Source organism: Varroa destructor, unplaced genomic scaffold (genome assembly GCF_002443255.2).
Source record: "Varroa destructor unplaced genomic scaffold, Vdes_3.0 BEIS01000003.1, whole genome shotgun sequence".
NCBI lineage: Eukaryota > Metazoa > Arthropoda > Arachnida > Mesostigmata > Varroidae > Varroa > Varroa destructor.
Genome location: NW_019211456.1, coordinates 34,551,405 through 34,567,386, shown reverse-complemented (window position 1 = coordinate 34,567,386; position 15,982 = coordinate 34,551,405). Strand labels below are relative to the sequence as shown.

Here is a 15,982-nt window from a genome sequence, read left to right as displayed (position 1 = left end):
ATGAGAGTGAAGAAGACAACTGCAACTTGCAGTTTGAGGCGAGCTGCGCAGGCTGTCGCACAGAAGCGGTAATTGGTTTCAAACGAAACGTTATCTGTCGACATGATGTTGACAGAGCACTTTTACTAAGAAGAAGAAACTTCGTCATCGTTACTTTTTTACCTTCCCTTAATTACTGTTCTTGCTATTAATCATTCCGAAGCTTAATAAGCTACAATAATGATAAAAATAATAAAATGACCTATTATATATTACGCTACCACGAAATCATTTGCACAATTGTATATTACTTCAGTTGATCATAACTAGACTTTTAATTTTTCTATCTATATTCTTGTGTATCAAATCGAAATTAATCAGACAATGTGTTAGTTATTGTGTTTCATCGATTCTTGAGATGAGAGACGATGCTTTTGTGCAAACGAGTATCGTCGTGATTTACTGTTGCACAGAAAGATGCTACAACACCATGAAAATCTGTAAAGGATGTTTTGAGTTGAGACGTAAAATGTATAATCAAACTTTGATGGCGTAGTTGTAACTGCGACTAGGGCTTTATCAATAAGCCATTTGCTAAAAGATAATTGAAAACTTCATCTGAAAGCTCAAAGTTGATTTCTGATGGGGTTGATGAGAAAATTATTAAATCACTAGCAATAAAGTGCTCCAATGAATAACTCGTCGTTCCGGTAGATTTCGATTAAATCGAAAAATAGGCAAGTTGTCTGTCAACTCAAAGGGTTAGGTCGCTGTACGCAAGAGCTAGGAGCCGATGATCTGAGTTTTGCCATAGATATATACGACACTATTTGTAGGTAGACAGTAAATACCTGTCAGACTTCTTAAATGGCACTGTTCGGAACTTTATATATAATATTATCGTAAAGCCATCGACTTGCATATGGCATTACGTTACCTGAGAACCCTACAAGTAGACGCGTGTCATAACTCAATAGAAAACCATCACGAATACTGATCTATGCACACTAACATTGGCAAATGCAGCTTTTACTGCGATTACGGTATCAAAGCTGCATAATTGTATCGGCTACGATATATTATAAGCAGTACGTTCTTACCGTGTAAACGAATTTCTAAAATGGTCTTTTTTTGTAGCGATTCTATAGAATGCGTAGGTGATTTATCCGTCGATGCCCTATAATCTGTTTATCTCGGAGAATATTCAGTTGCCCCCCTGTGGAGTTTGTGGTAACAGGGTCTACTCTATTGACGATGATCGTTGGCTGCCTCTGATCAGCCTGCGCAGTCAGTAAACTGATGATTTGCGAATTGCGGAAATGGTCTGAAATAAAACACAATGATCATAGGTGACCGAATCACTCAACAATCGCTTCAGCGTGTACCATGTATATATGTCTGCACGACTTTAATGGTATTTCCCTTTTAAATACATAGCTCGTTCTAGCACCAAGAGGCATAGGATAACTGACTTCGATATATTATTACATATGTATGTAATATTCGATCATAATGACAAATAAAGATGCTATCTAGATAGTGTTTTTTTTTCGTAAAACAACACTAGCCGGTTTTTATGTAAATTTACTACGTCCCTATAGCTAAGCGTTACTGGAAGTAGTCAATCGAATTGCGTGGCTTTACCGTTTTTAATGATCGGATATCGCAAAGCACTTACTTAATATCAGTAGAGGCATTATAAATTGTATAATAATTAGTGATGAGGGGCATTCTTCGCCAACGCATTTCTACAGCACAGCGATATGTTGATTTTAATTCCGAAGGTCGTGTAGTCTCGTGGCCAGCATATCTTCTCATGCATTTTGATTACTATAACTGCGTATACAATGCAACGGGCGGTACCCCACTAGGGACTAGCACAAGGACTTCTCATTCTTCCTATTTATAAGCAGGCCAATGATAGATTTGTTTTACAGCAAGTATCTATTTGCTTAGAGTGTTTATTGGCAATTTATCATGCGATAACAGTATCTCATCATTGGCAATCGCCTTTAACGGTGCCATGCTTGTCTGGGAAGACTGGTAAAGCAAAACTATCCAATTCGATTCTTGTCTGATCTATAAACCATGGGCTATCTCAAAGCGATTAACGACCCTAGATTTAATCTTATATTTGACTACAAGAAACGCCTGCACTACACAGACAGCGGCACACACATAAAATATACCTTCTACGCGTCGCATCTGCTCCGTAAGGCTCTCGATAGTTGGGTAAACGCAACATCATTCAGACGTGAAATAGCGGAAAAACAACATTGTATTGAAAAGTGCTTGAACGCCGGTGAACGCGCATGTGCCTTAATATAGATTATGTCAAGCTGCCGGCTTGTTAAAGTAGTGAAGTAGATGTACTAACTGGCGATGTTCTTGACGCTTGCTTTGAAAAAGAACTTCCGTGTTTCCGCGTTAAGGGCTCGTTTCCGTCTTTCGACTCTATATATATATATATATATCAACCTAACAAACTTCTCTTGGCACTACGACTATAGCCGCTATTACTATCAGTTGTCGACACCCTGTATCCAACTTCAATTTTTAATCGTTAACTTTCTCGTTAACGAAACTGGGTGGTCGGACGGTGGATGGCCACACGCAGGTCGCGCCCCAAGGGCGAGTATCGTATGCAAACACTCACCGTTCTACCGGAAGTACTTGCAAGAATAAATAATATAAATGGTAAGCAAGACAGTAGTCACAATAGGTGTCAATGACTGCTGTAGAGTAACTTAATTATGCAAGTTAGGGTATCGCCTGCCCGATAAGCGCGTGGCTTGTCTATGGCCGGCGAGGAACGCTTGAAACAAACGAATTTGAAAAATAAGGACCATTACAATAAAAGTAATAGTACATTAATTATATATATATCATAACTTGCATCATTGATGCGTACTGGGTGCATTGAAAGGTCCTTTTTAGCATCGTAACTTTTGTATAGACTTACTAGCGCACAGCAAACATGCCTTCTTGTAAGGGGATTAGGAACGTTGTGCAAGAAATTGTCCTTACAAACAAATTGATAATCAATAGCAGTTATTATGCTCCCGACTTTATTATTCATCCAGTTTCTCCAGTTTCACTACATGATTCCTTATGGTGTCCCTTGCTTCATTCAGGAAGCTATATCTACCCTTAGCCACATTAACTGAATTTAAGTCATTCCAACCCACTATTGTAGTGATAGAAAATAAGCAGGATAAACAAAACCTTGCTTTGTTCTTATATGAACGTTATTACGGTTATATTGATAGCAAAGGTGTACTGTATTATAGAGGGGCGATAAAGTTCCCCGTAATCGCGGTCCAAATTGTTGATAGAGTGTTCAATGAGACCCTTAAGTCGTATCAACTGCCACTTGCGTCGACTGAACGACCTTATTTTTTGCCCGTCACTATCGTTGCTGATAATTAAATTTGGTAACAGGCCACACTGCTTCTTGGGTAGCACGTTTCTGCCGTCAGATGAGGGATGCTCGTGCTGTTGACTAACAACTCTGAAATTTACCAACAGTCAATAGTCATGCACATAGCAACGACACGACAATAAATATCGTCTTCTAAATATTACGGTTATTGTTAAAGGCTACTGATGCTGCAATCACTGTTGTTACTTTAAAAAAAACGCGCGCCGTAGATGAGAACACACTATTTCATCCTACTTGAACGCTTCAGCTTAACTCCACCTTTAGTTGTTCGGCCGCCCTGCTGAATTAGGCGAAGTGGCCTGGCCCTTACAGCAGCACCTGCTGTTGCGTCATTACCAATTTGTATCATTTTGGCCGGTGGCATCATTCGTTTTGTCTCAACTTTATGCTGCAACTTTACCATTATGCTGTCATTGCTTTTATGGCATCAATCTATTGAGCCACCAAGACTACTGGCACGACATGGCATTATTCCACGTTTGTTGCTTGTACCTTTTACGTTTTGGACTGGACTAGGTCTGCCGATATATTACGACGATTTATTAGTAACTGAGCCATTATATTTGTAGCATATTAATCGGATGTCACTATATAATTATAGTATTATGTATTTTCATCTTATTTCTTGAATCCGTTGCAATATTTGCTGTGTACCGGTGTTTGTTCGAATTTTCGTCCGTGCTACAGCCGCCTTTTTCCTAACTGGCCCCAGTGTCAGCACTGAATGATGGCCGAGCCTGATGAGATAGTTAATGATGTATGCTGTGTTTGTGGACCTCCCTGTGCGGCATTCGCAAATTAGACATATTACGTTCGTTGTCTTTGCCATCATCATTGTTACTAGCAGATTATCACAATTCCAACTCGTTGCTATGATCGCCGAGATGTTTCCGCCCGCCACTAGTACGAACAGCGCCAGTGGACCGTTACCACTTGACTGATGACGTTCAGAGGAACCTATTTTTTCCCTTCAACAGCGTACTCTCGTCAAACTTTCCCCGAATCTCTTGTGTTTCCCGTGACACCACGCCGCAACAATCGGCACTGACAATAGCGTCTTCATGAGCGCTTCGGTAGAAACAGAACCCACTGCGAAACAACGAATCCCTATCCAAACTACCAGTGCAGTCAAAAAAGCCCCTGATTCGCCCTTCTCAGAGGCGCCACCCGACAACTGTTATGCTTCGTACGATCATTTGATGGTTGGCAATAGTTTTCTTGTAACTGTAGCGGTATCAGTAGTGCTAATAACGGAAATGGTAGAAGAAGAAATAGGCTGGTAAAGTCGCGGTAGATTAGTCAGGCCGGTGGCCCGGTAGAATGCTGCGTATGGCAAAGCGTCCAGACACACACTGACATTAGGTCAACAATAATAACAAAAACGATAGGCATAATTCCAGCATCCAATGGAATCGGGCGAGTACGATTGGCAGACGCTGCCTATATAACACGAAATATGTCCGCAGGTACTTTCGGCTCGCGTAGCGTACGGCATAATGACATGCCAATCGTATAGCTGTCATTCAAGAGTGTTTCGTCTTTAGGACAGACGGTAGGACATTAAGAAACGAGGTGTGATGGCTCCGCGACGTCACTGAGCTTCTCGGATGCTAGCGATGTGTTTTGTGTTTTATTGCGGTACGAAAGCGACCGCCACGAGTGTAAAGCCGCGTCGAGTAAAAAACGAAATTGAAAATCGTTACGCTACGTCTGAACAAACATCAGCGATGTGTTTTAGTTCTTTTGTTATTAACACATTCTGGCATAAGAAATTGAAACCTATCTGGGTTCGAAGGTGCGAAATATTCACTGATGTATAAAATGCACCGCTTGCCTGTCAGTGCCAACGAGTATAGAAGCTTAAACAACACAAACCGCTTATATACACACAGAGAACTAAAGGGCCAACCTGACCACACGAGTTTTCAAGAAGCTAGCACCTATTTTCAAACGATTACATGGCCGCCATGAAATAGTCGAGTGGTAGATCTTTACGGTGCTCGAGACATAAATGATGAATGTTTGAAATAAAACTAAAATACATCTGAATGGCTAACTATGGCGAATGCTGGTAATTCGATGGACAACTAGTTGTCTCTTGATACGCTCAACTTCTGTCCACAAGTTCAAGCAAGTTCTGCGTTAAGCAGTTTCTTATTATCAGATGGGAAAGCACTATGCTCTGTATACGGCTTTATTATCCTCATCCGAATAATCGTCATTGATGATAAGAGCTGTTGTTAATATTACGATGAGTATTTATGTAATAATAGATAAATCTATTCGCATCGCAAAGGACAGAAAAATACAGCTTATTTTACAGAATTTCTAATTATCTGGATGTGTTTTTTTCACACGACATCACCGTAGCGACATCATCAATGGGAGTCATCTGTAGATCGATCATGTTTATACGACGCAAACAAACGGCACACATACGCTAAAGGTCAGGAGCACGCGACCAGATCCGCTGCCTATGCGGAAAACCATTTATACCTTAACCTAAGCGATCATAGATGTGACAGGAGCTGAATGTTTGAATGTCTAGAAACCGCATATGTTGAATTAATGGCGGCTTAAATATTTATCTACCAGGCAAATCCTAGGTGACGAAAGGAAGTACAACAAAACGCCTTTTTCAGAGTAAGCGCCGTCTCTGAGCAAAATACATATTGACTAGATTCCTAATTGACGGTGTTTCTAGTAGTATTCGAAAGAAAACTTTATTTCCACATTTAGCTGTCATAAACTTTCTGAAGTGAAGTGTTTCAGCTCTACCATCTAGAGTGCGACACATATGGAAAAAAATACATGTGTAAAACAGTACATTTAGGTCTAATAGGAAATGTTGTGATTTTGTAATCCAAATAGGTTGGGAATCGTGCCTTGCCTGCCTCACAGACTTCGAGCGATTGTTCACTCAGTACAAATTGAACTTCAGTGAGGTTGACTTGAAGACCGGCGCTCAGCAAGTCTGTCTCTGAATCACTGCGCTTTTCCTATTATGCGGCTCGAGCTAGTTAATTGGTTGTTTTGGTGGCAAGGTCTGCCATGACGCCGATAACCTCACCCTAGTCAACCATCAGTTCAGCCATCCGTAGCACGCGGATTGCTTGCCAAGAAATGAGCTTCAAAAATAGATGGAGCGTTTTTTATTGTAGACTTCATAAAGCTTCGGAAATTCTAGAAGTAATAACGTTGATTCAGCTTGAGCGGGTCTTATCAATATTTATAACAACAAGCTATGTTATAGCATCTCTAAGTATCTGTTGCTCTCTTACCCCCTACTGGTGCAGTTTGTCCTTATTCCGAACCTATAGTTAATGACAGGTGAAACTACATTGTCCTGGTGTAAGATTAATAACTTTTCTTGTGATATACTTAAAATAATATTATAAATCGTATCTGCGAAACAACTGACGCAGTTAGAATTATAACTTTCCAGATCAGACGGTAAACGTGTGTTGAAGCTTCGAATAGGAAAGTTAATTCTATCAGTAGTAACCGCTTATCTTAGTAATAATAATAACTGTGCTAAAAACCAACTGGCTGAAAGAGATAAACTAGATTTGTACAGCCTTTGTCTAGCATTTGCACCCTTAAGTATATCTTAAAAATGGGTTTCTAGGCTCCGGCTACCGTATGTTAGCACGCTGTGCTCAATGCTGTTCATCGAGTGACTTACTATGACACGCATTTGCTGATGTGCACCAGAAACACAAACCGTAACTTCACATGTCTACACGCATTAACGACAAAAGCGTATCCAATAGATTTTGTGGACTTTTCTTGTTTCTTCATTGTCTTTTAGAGCAATTAAGCCGAATAGATTCAGATGCTAGCCTCGTCCTCGTACCATTCTAGACGAATCAGACCACGACAGACACAATACAACGAGGACGTTTCCGAGATGCAGGAAGGCCGCTAGATATCAAGTCTCTTGATTTTACTTTATGAAAGTCCAGCTAATGGTCGCATGAGCACGGCGTGCGTACTTCGTCATTGACAACATTTCCTGTTTTTTTTTTTTTGCCACGCGTGGCGTTGCTGCTTGCGTCGCTAGAATCGCCGATTGACGTGTATACGATCAGCATAATTTTCTGTCGTTGTTCTCCTTATTGTTTCTTTCTCTAGTAATTTTATTGTTTTTAGTTTCGGTTTCATGCCTTCATGATTGTTGATAACCGTATCGTTGCTGCTACTGATGTGAATGCTGTTATGTCAACAATACTAACAGCAGCAGCATCAGAAAGCGGAGTAAATTAGTCTATATACCGTTTACAGTCGATGCGGGTCGCGTTACGATAGGCTTTCGCGTTCGTGTTATCAACAACAAACAAGCCGACAGGGCGACAAAACAACGAAGCTCTGTCGTTCCTTTGGTCGCCACGGCTTCACCTTCACGATGCTTAGGCCAGCATCGTTATTGATGTCGTGGACGATGATCATACGCGGGATTGATTTCGTTAATGCATGAGTAGAGCCACGTCGGACCGCCCCGTTTTTGCCCAGCTAGTGCCATCTGCATCGGCGGAGACGTTTGTTGTTTTGTATGTATTGCCCTATGATCGACGCCAACTTTTCGATGGGGTTAGTGGAACGCTGGGACGAAAATGATCTATTTGAGAGGGCTGCCTCATCTAGCGTAATGGATGCCGTCCGACTCTAAAGGCAATTAAGCTGTCACCACAATAACTGTAATAAACTGTCTCGCGCTTAATCTACGCATGCAAATGGGAGTAAGGCAATGGCGAAAAAGCGGCCGAAAAAATTGTCTGCAAATAGGAGCCTATAGAAATAACGGAGCGTTTCTGAGTTAGAATTCTAAGCCTATTCCGACACGTGTCGCTCAAGTGTTTGGGTGGATATCAGCTGAATTATAGATAGATTTCATCAAGCGTTTAGGAGAACATGTGTAAGAAAATTTTACAATTGCAACAATGAGGTTATGTCAAACTAATTTATGACAAAACAGGGTGTATTTTTTTCTAGCATTGACCCTACCAATTAAATAAACGTTTGGATTGATTGATTGATGTAAATAAACTTATTGCATTCAATCAAAAGCAAGTGTCGAGTACATCACATAAAATACATGCTTAATGTGTTGAAGTCGCCGCAGACACGTGAGCCTATCAGTCCTGCTTGGGTGAGGATAGGATTGGTTTTTTAATCACTTAATGGCAAAGTATCATTAGCTAATTCAAAAACCTTATTAGAAATCAGCATCTTATTAGACGAATAAAATCCTCAAGTCACCCTAAAGGTTTACAATCAAAGGAGAACAGCAGCCGATAAGTTCGACTGGAACAGCCAAAGTAAATAAGCCTGTTTTTGAGAAGAGTTCCCCATCCATTGTTGTTTACTAAGTGAGTGTGCGCAAAATAGTACGCAAACGTTGTCACTTAGTGCTCGCCTTCTTCATCTGGAAAAGTATTTGCTTACATATATGTCTGCTTAGGTGTTTTGCCATTGTCTCAACAGCCCGCCTTTTTGGCCTGCTCACCCGCTGACCCGCGTCATGGCATTTTGACGCTACAAGCTTTAACGGCGATCGCTAATTAGGCACCGTACCGAGTCGCAGCGATCTTCGTGCAATTTCCGTGCGTAGTTCGGCTTGTGTTCAAGCGCCGATGGAAACAGAGAAGCAACTATCCATTGACAAACTGTACAGAGTGTCGTATACTCTCCACCATGCAACAATTACACGTGGTGAGCCCAATGCGCGCCTTGTACGCTGCGTCATCTTCGCAACGGGCCTCTGAGCGTGCCAGGAGGGCGGTGCGTCATACCGAAGCGCCATCATTTCCTTACACTGTTCCCATTGGCGTGCAGATTAAACCTGACAGCGATAGACCGAATACGATGTAGTATTAAAAGTAAAGTGAGTGTGTACAAACAGCGGTTGCGAAAAGTCCTTGAGCCTAGCCTAGGTACAATTGTGAGTCGTCCGATGATCGGTACTGCGGCCGGGAGGAACCTACTACAGCCGATTTTGATATTCGAGGACGCTGAACGAGCAACGATAACTTAGCGGTTGATATGCAAGGGTAATAACAGGTGGTAACGTCAGAAAATACAGTGGTGTGACTCGCCGTAATGTGTAGAGGGCTTGGCACTTTGGGGAACGACCGTAGAAGATTCGTATTCATCTATTTACCTTGTCGTGGGTTGGATAGAAGCAAACAATTGTTCGACATAGCGTATATCGGAAAATTGACGTTACTCACACTTCACAGTGTATGCGTACTTTTTTTACTAAGCGATATTGTTTATGAAATTAGTCCGCTAAATTTATAATTTACACACATTTATCTTTATTATGTAGAAGTGAGATTTAAATACCCTAGGCCTGTTTACAGGTAATTGCGTATATATTGGCACATAATCGATAAGCCTTCCATAGAGAATTCAGTCGGCATCAAACATTATGTGACGTGAGTGATAGAATTATGAAGTTGTCGTACTTTACCTGGAACTACCTGGAGGTAAGCTGGTAAGGAATTGCCGAAAGGTAAAAACGCTCTTTGGTCTAGGGTAAACGCTGTGAGCCCTCGTAGATCTACAACGAGATGCTCGAATATTGAACGTCGCACCTTCGAAACGTACTTCCGTTGACAGCCGACCGACAATGAGAAGCGAATGTTAATAGAATTCATTAAAGCTTGTCTTGAATCCATTATAAATATCGCCCTGTTTGGACAAACGTGGCCCAACAATTGTGCTTCAAAAGCTGAGTTGAAGTACGTAAAAGAAAAAAGGACACGCCTTGATTTAAATATCAAATTTATTTAGCATATCTACAGCATGAACGTCTTCGGCGGCTTAATAGCAAGAACTTTTTAGCTTTGAGGTGAATATGGTTAACCGTCCGCTTACGTAGTCCACCGTTGCCGCTGATAAACTCTCGTTCGTTGTCTCTTGTAATGTAACGATCCTTATATGAGCAGTTATGGGCTAGGGCTTTAGACGCAGTGAGGCCTTCATGTTAAAAGACACTGCAACCCAAATTTTACTAGTAGGCTTCGAAGTCTGAAGCTGTCAGCTGAGAAACGTTTGTATTGTTCAAGACGTGAACAATTGAAACGTAAACACGCAGTGTGCAGTAATAGTATAGTAAGCAGAATTGTTTTAAAAATCGGTCTACTTTAAAAAAAAAAACTCGAAACTTCCTTAATACACAGTGCAGCTTTTATCCTATAGTTCTTCGTTCGTCCGCTTCGATCGATTCCACAGAGGATGTGCTATTTGTTACATGCGATTAATTCTGTTAGCTGGAAATGAGGGTAATTAGCCGCTGAAAAATAAGGTTTGTCAGATGAAAAGCCCAGTGTATTTTAGAAGCGGAATCTCATTTTGTACAATAGATTTCTCTTAGTTGACTAGGCGTATGCTAAAATACGAGACGACATTTAAGTGAGCACGCTTGCTCGTTAGTACGCATCATTCTTGATTCCGATCGCCTGCCAGCCCAGTCGGATCTGTTGCGTGCCATCGCATGAAGACCGCTTTCTGTTCATTCCTTGTAATATTGCTGTATAGTAGCTTCTGTTCCACACGGCCGCCACCTAATGGATCTACAAGTCTATCCAGCCATCATCACCGTCAACAACGATATCTGGAACTTCGATTCCAAGACGATAAAGCACTTATATGTGTATTCATTGACTGGACAAAAATGGTTAGGTGTGCGCACAAACAAATAAGTTAACGATAACAATTTTCATGGAACGGGAGCCATCAACAGAAATAGCAGTGGTACACGATGGTCATGAAATAATAAACAATTCTTCAAGGCTCAAAGGCCTATAGCCGCAATACAGGAAACACCAGGACCCACGGGAGAGCCTAGAATAGAAGGTCGGCCGCCATAATGGTACTTATATTTGTGGCGGTCACCACAAGTGTAGCAATCCAAACAGTGGCGTAATGAAAGTTGTTGCCGCTGGTGTCGCTCACTGCACCACGTTGTGAAGCATTGTACGCTGTCATTTTTTTCTTCTTTTACACAATCTTACTACTGTTAGACTTACTCGGACGTATATAGGGAACTGGTAGCGTTTGCATGGCTGCTCAGTTCGGCCAGGACAGCGCAATAGCGCTGTTGGTTAGTTCGATGCTGCCTCCAGGCGACGACGATGACGAAAATGCCGGTCACGGAGATGGCGATCTTAGGGCTGATGATCGTTCTGCAAACAATCCTCCTGCCGACTTCGTCGTTTCAGCCCAGACCCTTTCGCCGTTTTCCTGAAAACCATAGACGATAGATGGGGCGACTGCGAGATCGACTGACCGTCAGCGAAGCTGACGAATCGACGAACAAGCGTTGCCCATGGTATATATCATCAGCGTTCAGGTAACAACGGACAACAATGATCATGTGCACACGCAGCTGCCGAGGGATCAGGGTATAAGGGTGAATCAAATAAAGAGGTGTCGTTCTTATTATTATTGTTAGTCTCATGATGCTGGTGTGAAGGTACTCTCACGATTGATTTTAGGAAACTGAAACTCCCGGCATAGGAACTGCAATCGTCGTTCTTCCGCAGCTGTGAGTTTAATGTTTGCTCACAATTTGTGTACACAGTGGTCCCCCTGTTACGAGCATATCTATATGGGATTAGTTAAAGTAAGCCGTACCTTCGTACGTAATCTTACTTTCAACTAATACAGTTTCCGACTGTAGTCTCATCTACTATTATATTTGGCGTGGAAACAACGAACTCACGAAGGTATACAGTAGAAGAGCGCCATTTCTTCCGTCTGTACACGGAGAAATATGTCCCTGCCAATTGTCTCGCAGTATAGCCCACCAGCGGCAGAACGGTGCTCTTAATAAGCCGGTTTATTTATCACTGTCTAGCAGCTCCAAATGGTCGCATGACCGATAGAGCTATTGAAATCGTTTACAGATATGTTTACTTTGCCTTAAAATCATGTCAAATGTCGAACCTTGCTATTGCAGTCAGGCTAAATGTATTAGCACGAAATTCGGGTTCAGACGCTAACCAAAGCTTTTGATCCTAGCCGTGATTCATGAAGCAGTGATTTCTTTTTAGCAACACTCGATAGGACGTCGAACGATAACGTCAGCCCAACGGTATCGAGCGAACGTTTCGTACTGCCCAGTATGGATATATAAACTGCATCCACATGTTACATTTCACATATGACAGTTTGAAAAATATCGAAGGAAAACAACTATATCGCGTACGCAAAAACAGATCGCTAATTTTGAACACAACGTAGCAAAAATGCGGTCACCAGTGAAATAGACGCTCGAAGATTGCTCATTGTCAAAAAACAAAATAGAAACCACATAGAGCAGCTTTTAGAATTAGGCAATTCTCGTAAATGTCTGACAGATTGGCCCGGTAGATCCCAAAGAACCAAAAGTTGCCTGTATCGTTGCTGCGATAAATTCAAATATCCTAACACAGTTAATATCTTATTAATTTCAACATATCCGAAACTCAAACTTCGCTTGTTCTTAATGATTTTCACAGTTCGGTTCGGGCCACCGTAGTCGTGTTATGGCAGAAAACTTGTGGCCTGCACCGTTTGTAAACAAATATGCAATTGCGTTTTCTAAAACACGAAGTAGATTAGATAGGATCGTTATTGTCGATAACCAATACTTCCATTTTTACATCGTTCAAGTAACAATAAGATCGATCGGTCATTCTTGGCAGTCCGATTACATAGAGCCCTCATTCCATCTGCGTCTCAATGAAAATGTCTACATCCTATCCGAACATCGAGTCGCCTTGACGAAGCTTCATTGGAGCTACCAGTTACAGTTCCACAAGTAACGAAACCAATATCGTCGACGGATTCTTTCAGCTGCAGGATAAAAACACCGACAGTGAATACTGACATGACGCCGTTTCGAGATCCTTTGAAAACCACGGCCATCTTGGAAAGGGCTTGTTGCAGATCGAACATCCGCTTGCACAGCTGGCAGAATGCATCGTGTTGTAACACGTGTAAAACAGAGATGTTATGCTATCGAATACGGCCCGCACACCCGAAACTGGCGGCGAGGCTAGCGCCGACTTCAGTGAAGTCGATCATTGTGACATCTTGTACTTTGAAGTTAGTACTTTTGCTACTTCTCCGATGATAGGATGGGATAACAGATACTTCTCTCGTTTAGATGATGACGATCGTTGCGATGATACCGGTGGTGATCGTAGAAGTAAGTGCTGTTGCAATTAAGCTTTCTAGTCCATAGAATATTGCTACACCTAAAAGCAGACGCAGACAGAAACAGGAAGGAACAACCACGTGTAGACATTACCACGTATAACGCCGGACTCAAGCTTCCTGCTGCGGGGGAAGATTTGTGCCTAGCTAGTGAATGTCGGCTCGATTTGTAGCAGATTGGAATAGTCTTCTCCTTCAATCTTACCGACGCTGGTCAGATACCCGCGCTCCGAAGTCGTTACCTCCTAAGGCGATAAATAATCTCGGGAGTTGTTCCAACCCACGTACAATACCTATTTGCACCTTCTTATTGCAAACTACTACTATTAGCATACCCGGTCACACATAGACTAGCAGAACTACGAATACTTGCTGCAGACTAATAAAAGTAGTAATTATTGGAGCGAAGTTATTTAATCTGAAACAGTTGTCTTGGCGATCCGATAATGCTATTCGCGATAGTATTGCTCGTAGCGTTCAGTCACTTGATTGATTAGTAAGTTAAGCTCAATCTCTCGTCGCCAAGGGGCTAAGAGGTCAACTGCCCCCCCCCCGCCCCCGCCAGCATCAAACGCTAGCGTTACCGTTACTGTCATAATTTCTGTTACCCTTTCTGTATTTTGCTATAAGTGCTAGTAAAGCTGCGCTAGCGACCAATTTTTCGGAAAATGCGCCAAACAGAGATATTTGTCTATTAACAATTAGAAGCAACGAGTGAGGCGGGAGCGTGCCTTCGGGGGAAATAGCGTTTTAGCAAAAAAGAACGTTGACGACAACAGCGTCAATACTCTCTATACGAATTAACCGGCAGCTTAGCGAACGGACCTGTAGTCGGATGGCCATCGCACAGGAGAAGAGTATTGGTCATATTGGCACTTTCGAATAGATACGATAAAAGACAGAGCGATGGTGGCGACGGGAACAATTACCATTTTCAAAATAGACATGTATTCACGTTCAGCAGCGGGATATATAAAAATGGAGGGTTTTCTGAGGCCCCATAGTTAGCGCAAGTAGACATGTGCACTAGTGGGAATGTTAGCCGTTTACCTAACTTCCCATGTCTGTTTCATGCGGGCACAGAAGATATTTAGTCGACCGATGCAGGGGTAACACCTGTCTTTCCCTGAGCTGCTGCTTCTTCTTTCCCAAGCCCTTTGGTTCACCAATGTGTATGCTATTATAGTTTCATTTTCTGGTAACTATAAGCGGCTAGATTGCGCAGGATATCACTGTGTTATATCGCTGTAAGTGGAATGCGAAATATAATGAAATTTACGTGAATAACTTAAATGCTCGCCATAGCATGGACGACGATAGTGGAAGCAGGTTTTATCAGGGGGACAGCCACAATAAGAGATCAAAATAATGGTATAGTAGGTTTTGGAAAGGTTTCAACCCTTAATAAAGGGGCTGTTAAGGGAGCAGCGGTTGAGTTACACCCACATAAACTAGTAACTTGCAAGTTCTATTACGAGCATTGTAATTTTTCTCTCTTGTAGGGTACACGTCCATAGCAGATATTAGTCTTACGAACTACATCTAATGGTTTCATTGGTTAAGTCACTTTAATATACTGCAGAGAAAAGAAAGCAAAATTTACTCCCATTGTGTGTAACAACTCTTAAGCCAGTTTAGTAATACACGTTCGATTCTGTTCGTGATACGTGATCGGTCGTCCACCTGATCTGTTGTTAATGTTTCACTGTTTGGACAGCGTTTTCCTGGTTTCCCTAACTTGATTCACCGGAAGATATCTTCCCTATAAATTTATTGGCGCACTGTCAGACTTCACGATAGAATGAAGCTTTTCTGCTACAGTTCCTTTGGATTTTCAGATCTGATTTCAAAAATAAAGTGTTTCAATTATATATGAAAATCGATCGTTACGTTACAGCGTTGCTGGATAACGATCTACGATCTTTTACAGCGTATTAGTCGTATCTACGGATGGGAGTCTTACGCACTTTTACACATACATTATGAGTCGGACATCAAATTCTAAAAGTAACGGCAAATTTAGTAAAACGAGAACGAGGAGTTGCTTTTTCTCATAGCGACTAACCGATGTTGCCAATCTGAATCTCTTCTAAATATCTCTTCAGCTCAGACGTGCGTTCTTCATTCTTGGAAATATTTATACAGACACGTTTATCGCATAAGCCGAATAGACGCTTAATATAAACAACAATAAACAGGCGTGGAAACTGTGGCAAATTTTCACATGTTAATACCTACGGTGTGCACCTATAGCCCTGGTGGAACCAGCTCAGAAATTCGAAGTTCGTGGCATAAACCAATCACATGACGGCCGCACGTCATCTACTTCACTGCACCACGTTTTCAGAGTGAGAC

General features: G+C 41.8%; 1 protein-coding gene and 1 long non-coding RNA gene across 10 annotated transcripts in view; one reads left to right on the top strand and one right to left on the bottom strand.

Annotated features, from left to right (window-relative positions):
• LOC111248374 (uncharacterized) overlaps nt 1-15,982 on the top strand; it is a 65,071-nt gene that overhangs the window by 8,486 nt on the left and 40,603 nt on the right. The window lies entirely within an intron of this gene.
• LOC147756869 (uncharacterized) lies at nt 10,191-13,988 on the bottom strand. The gene is made up of 2 exons (XR_015323847.1): nt 11,455-13,988; nt 10,191-11,045 (listed from the first exon to the last, which is right to left on the bottom strand). It is a non-coding gene; the product is annotated as an uncharacterized LOC147756869 (long non-coding RNA).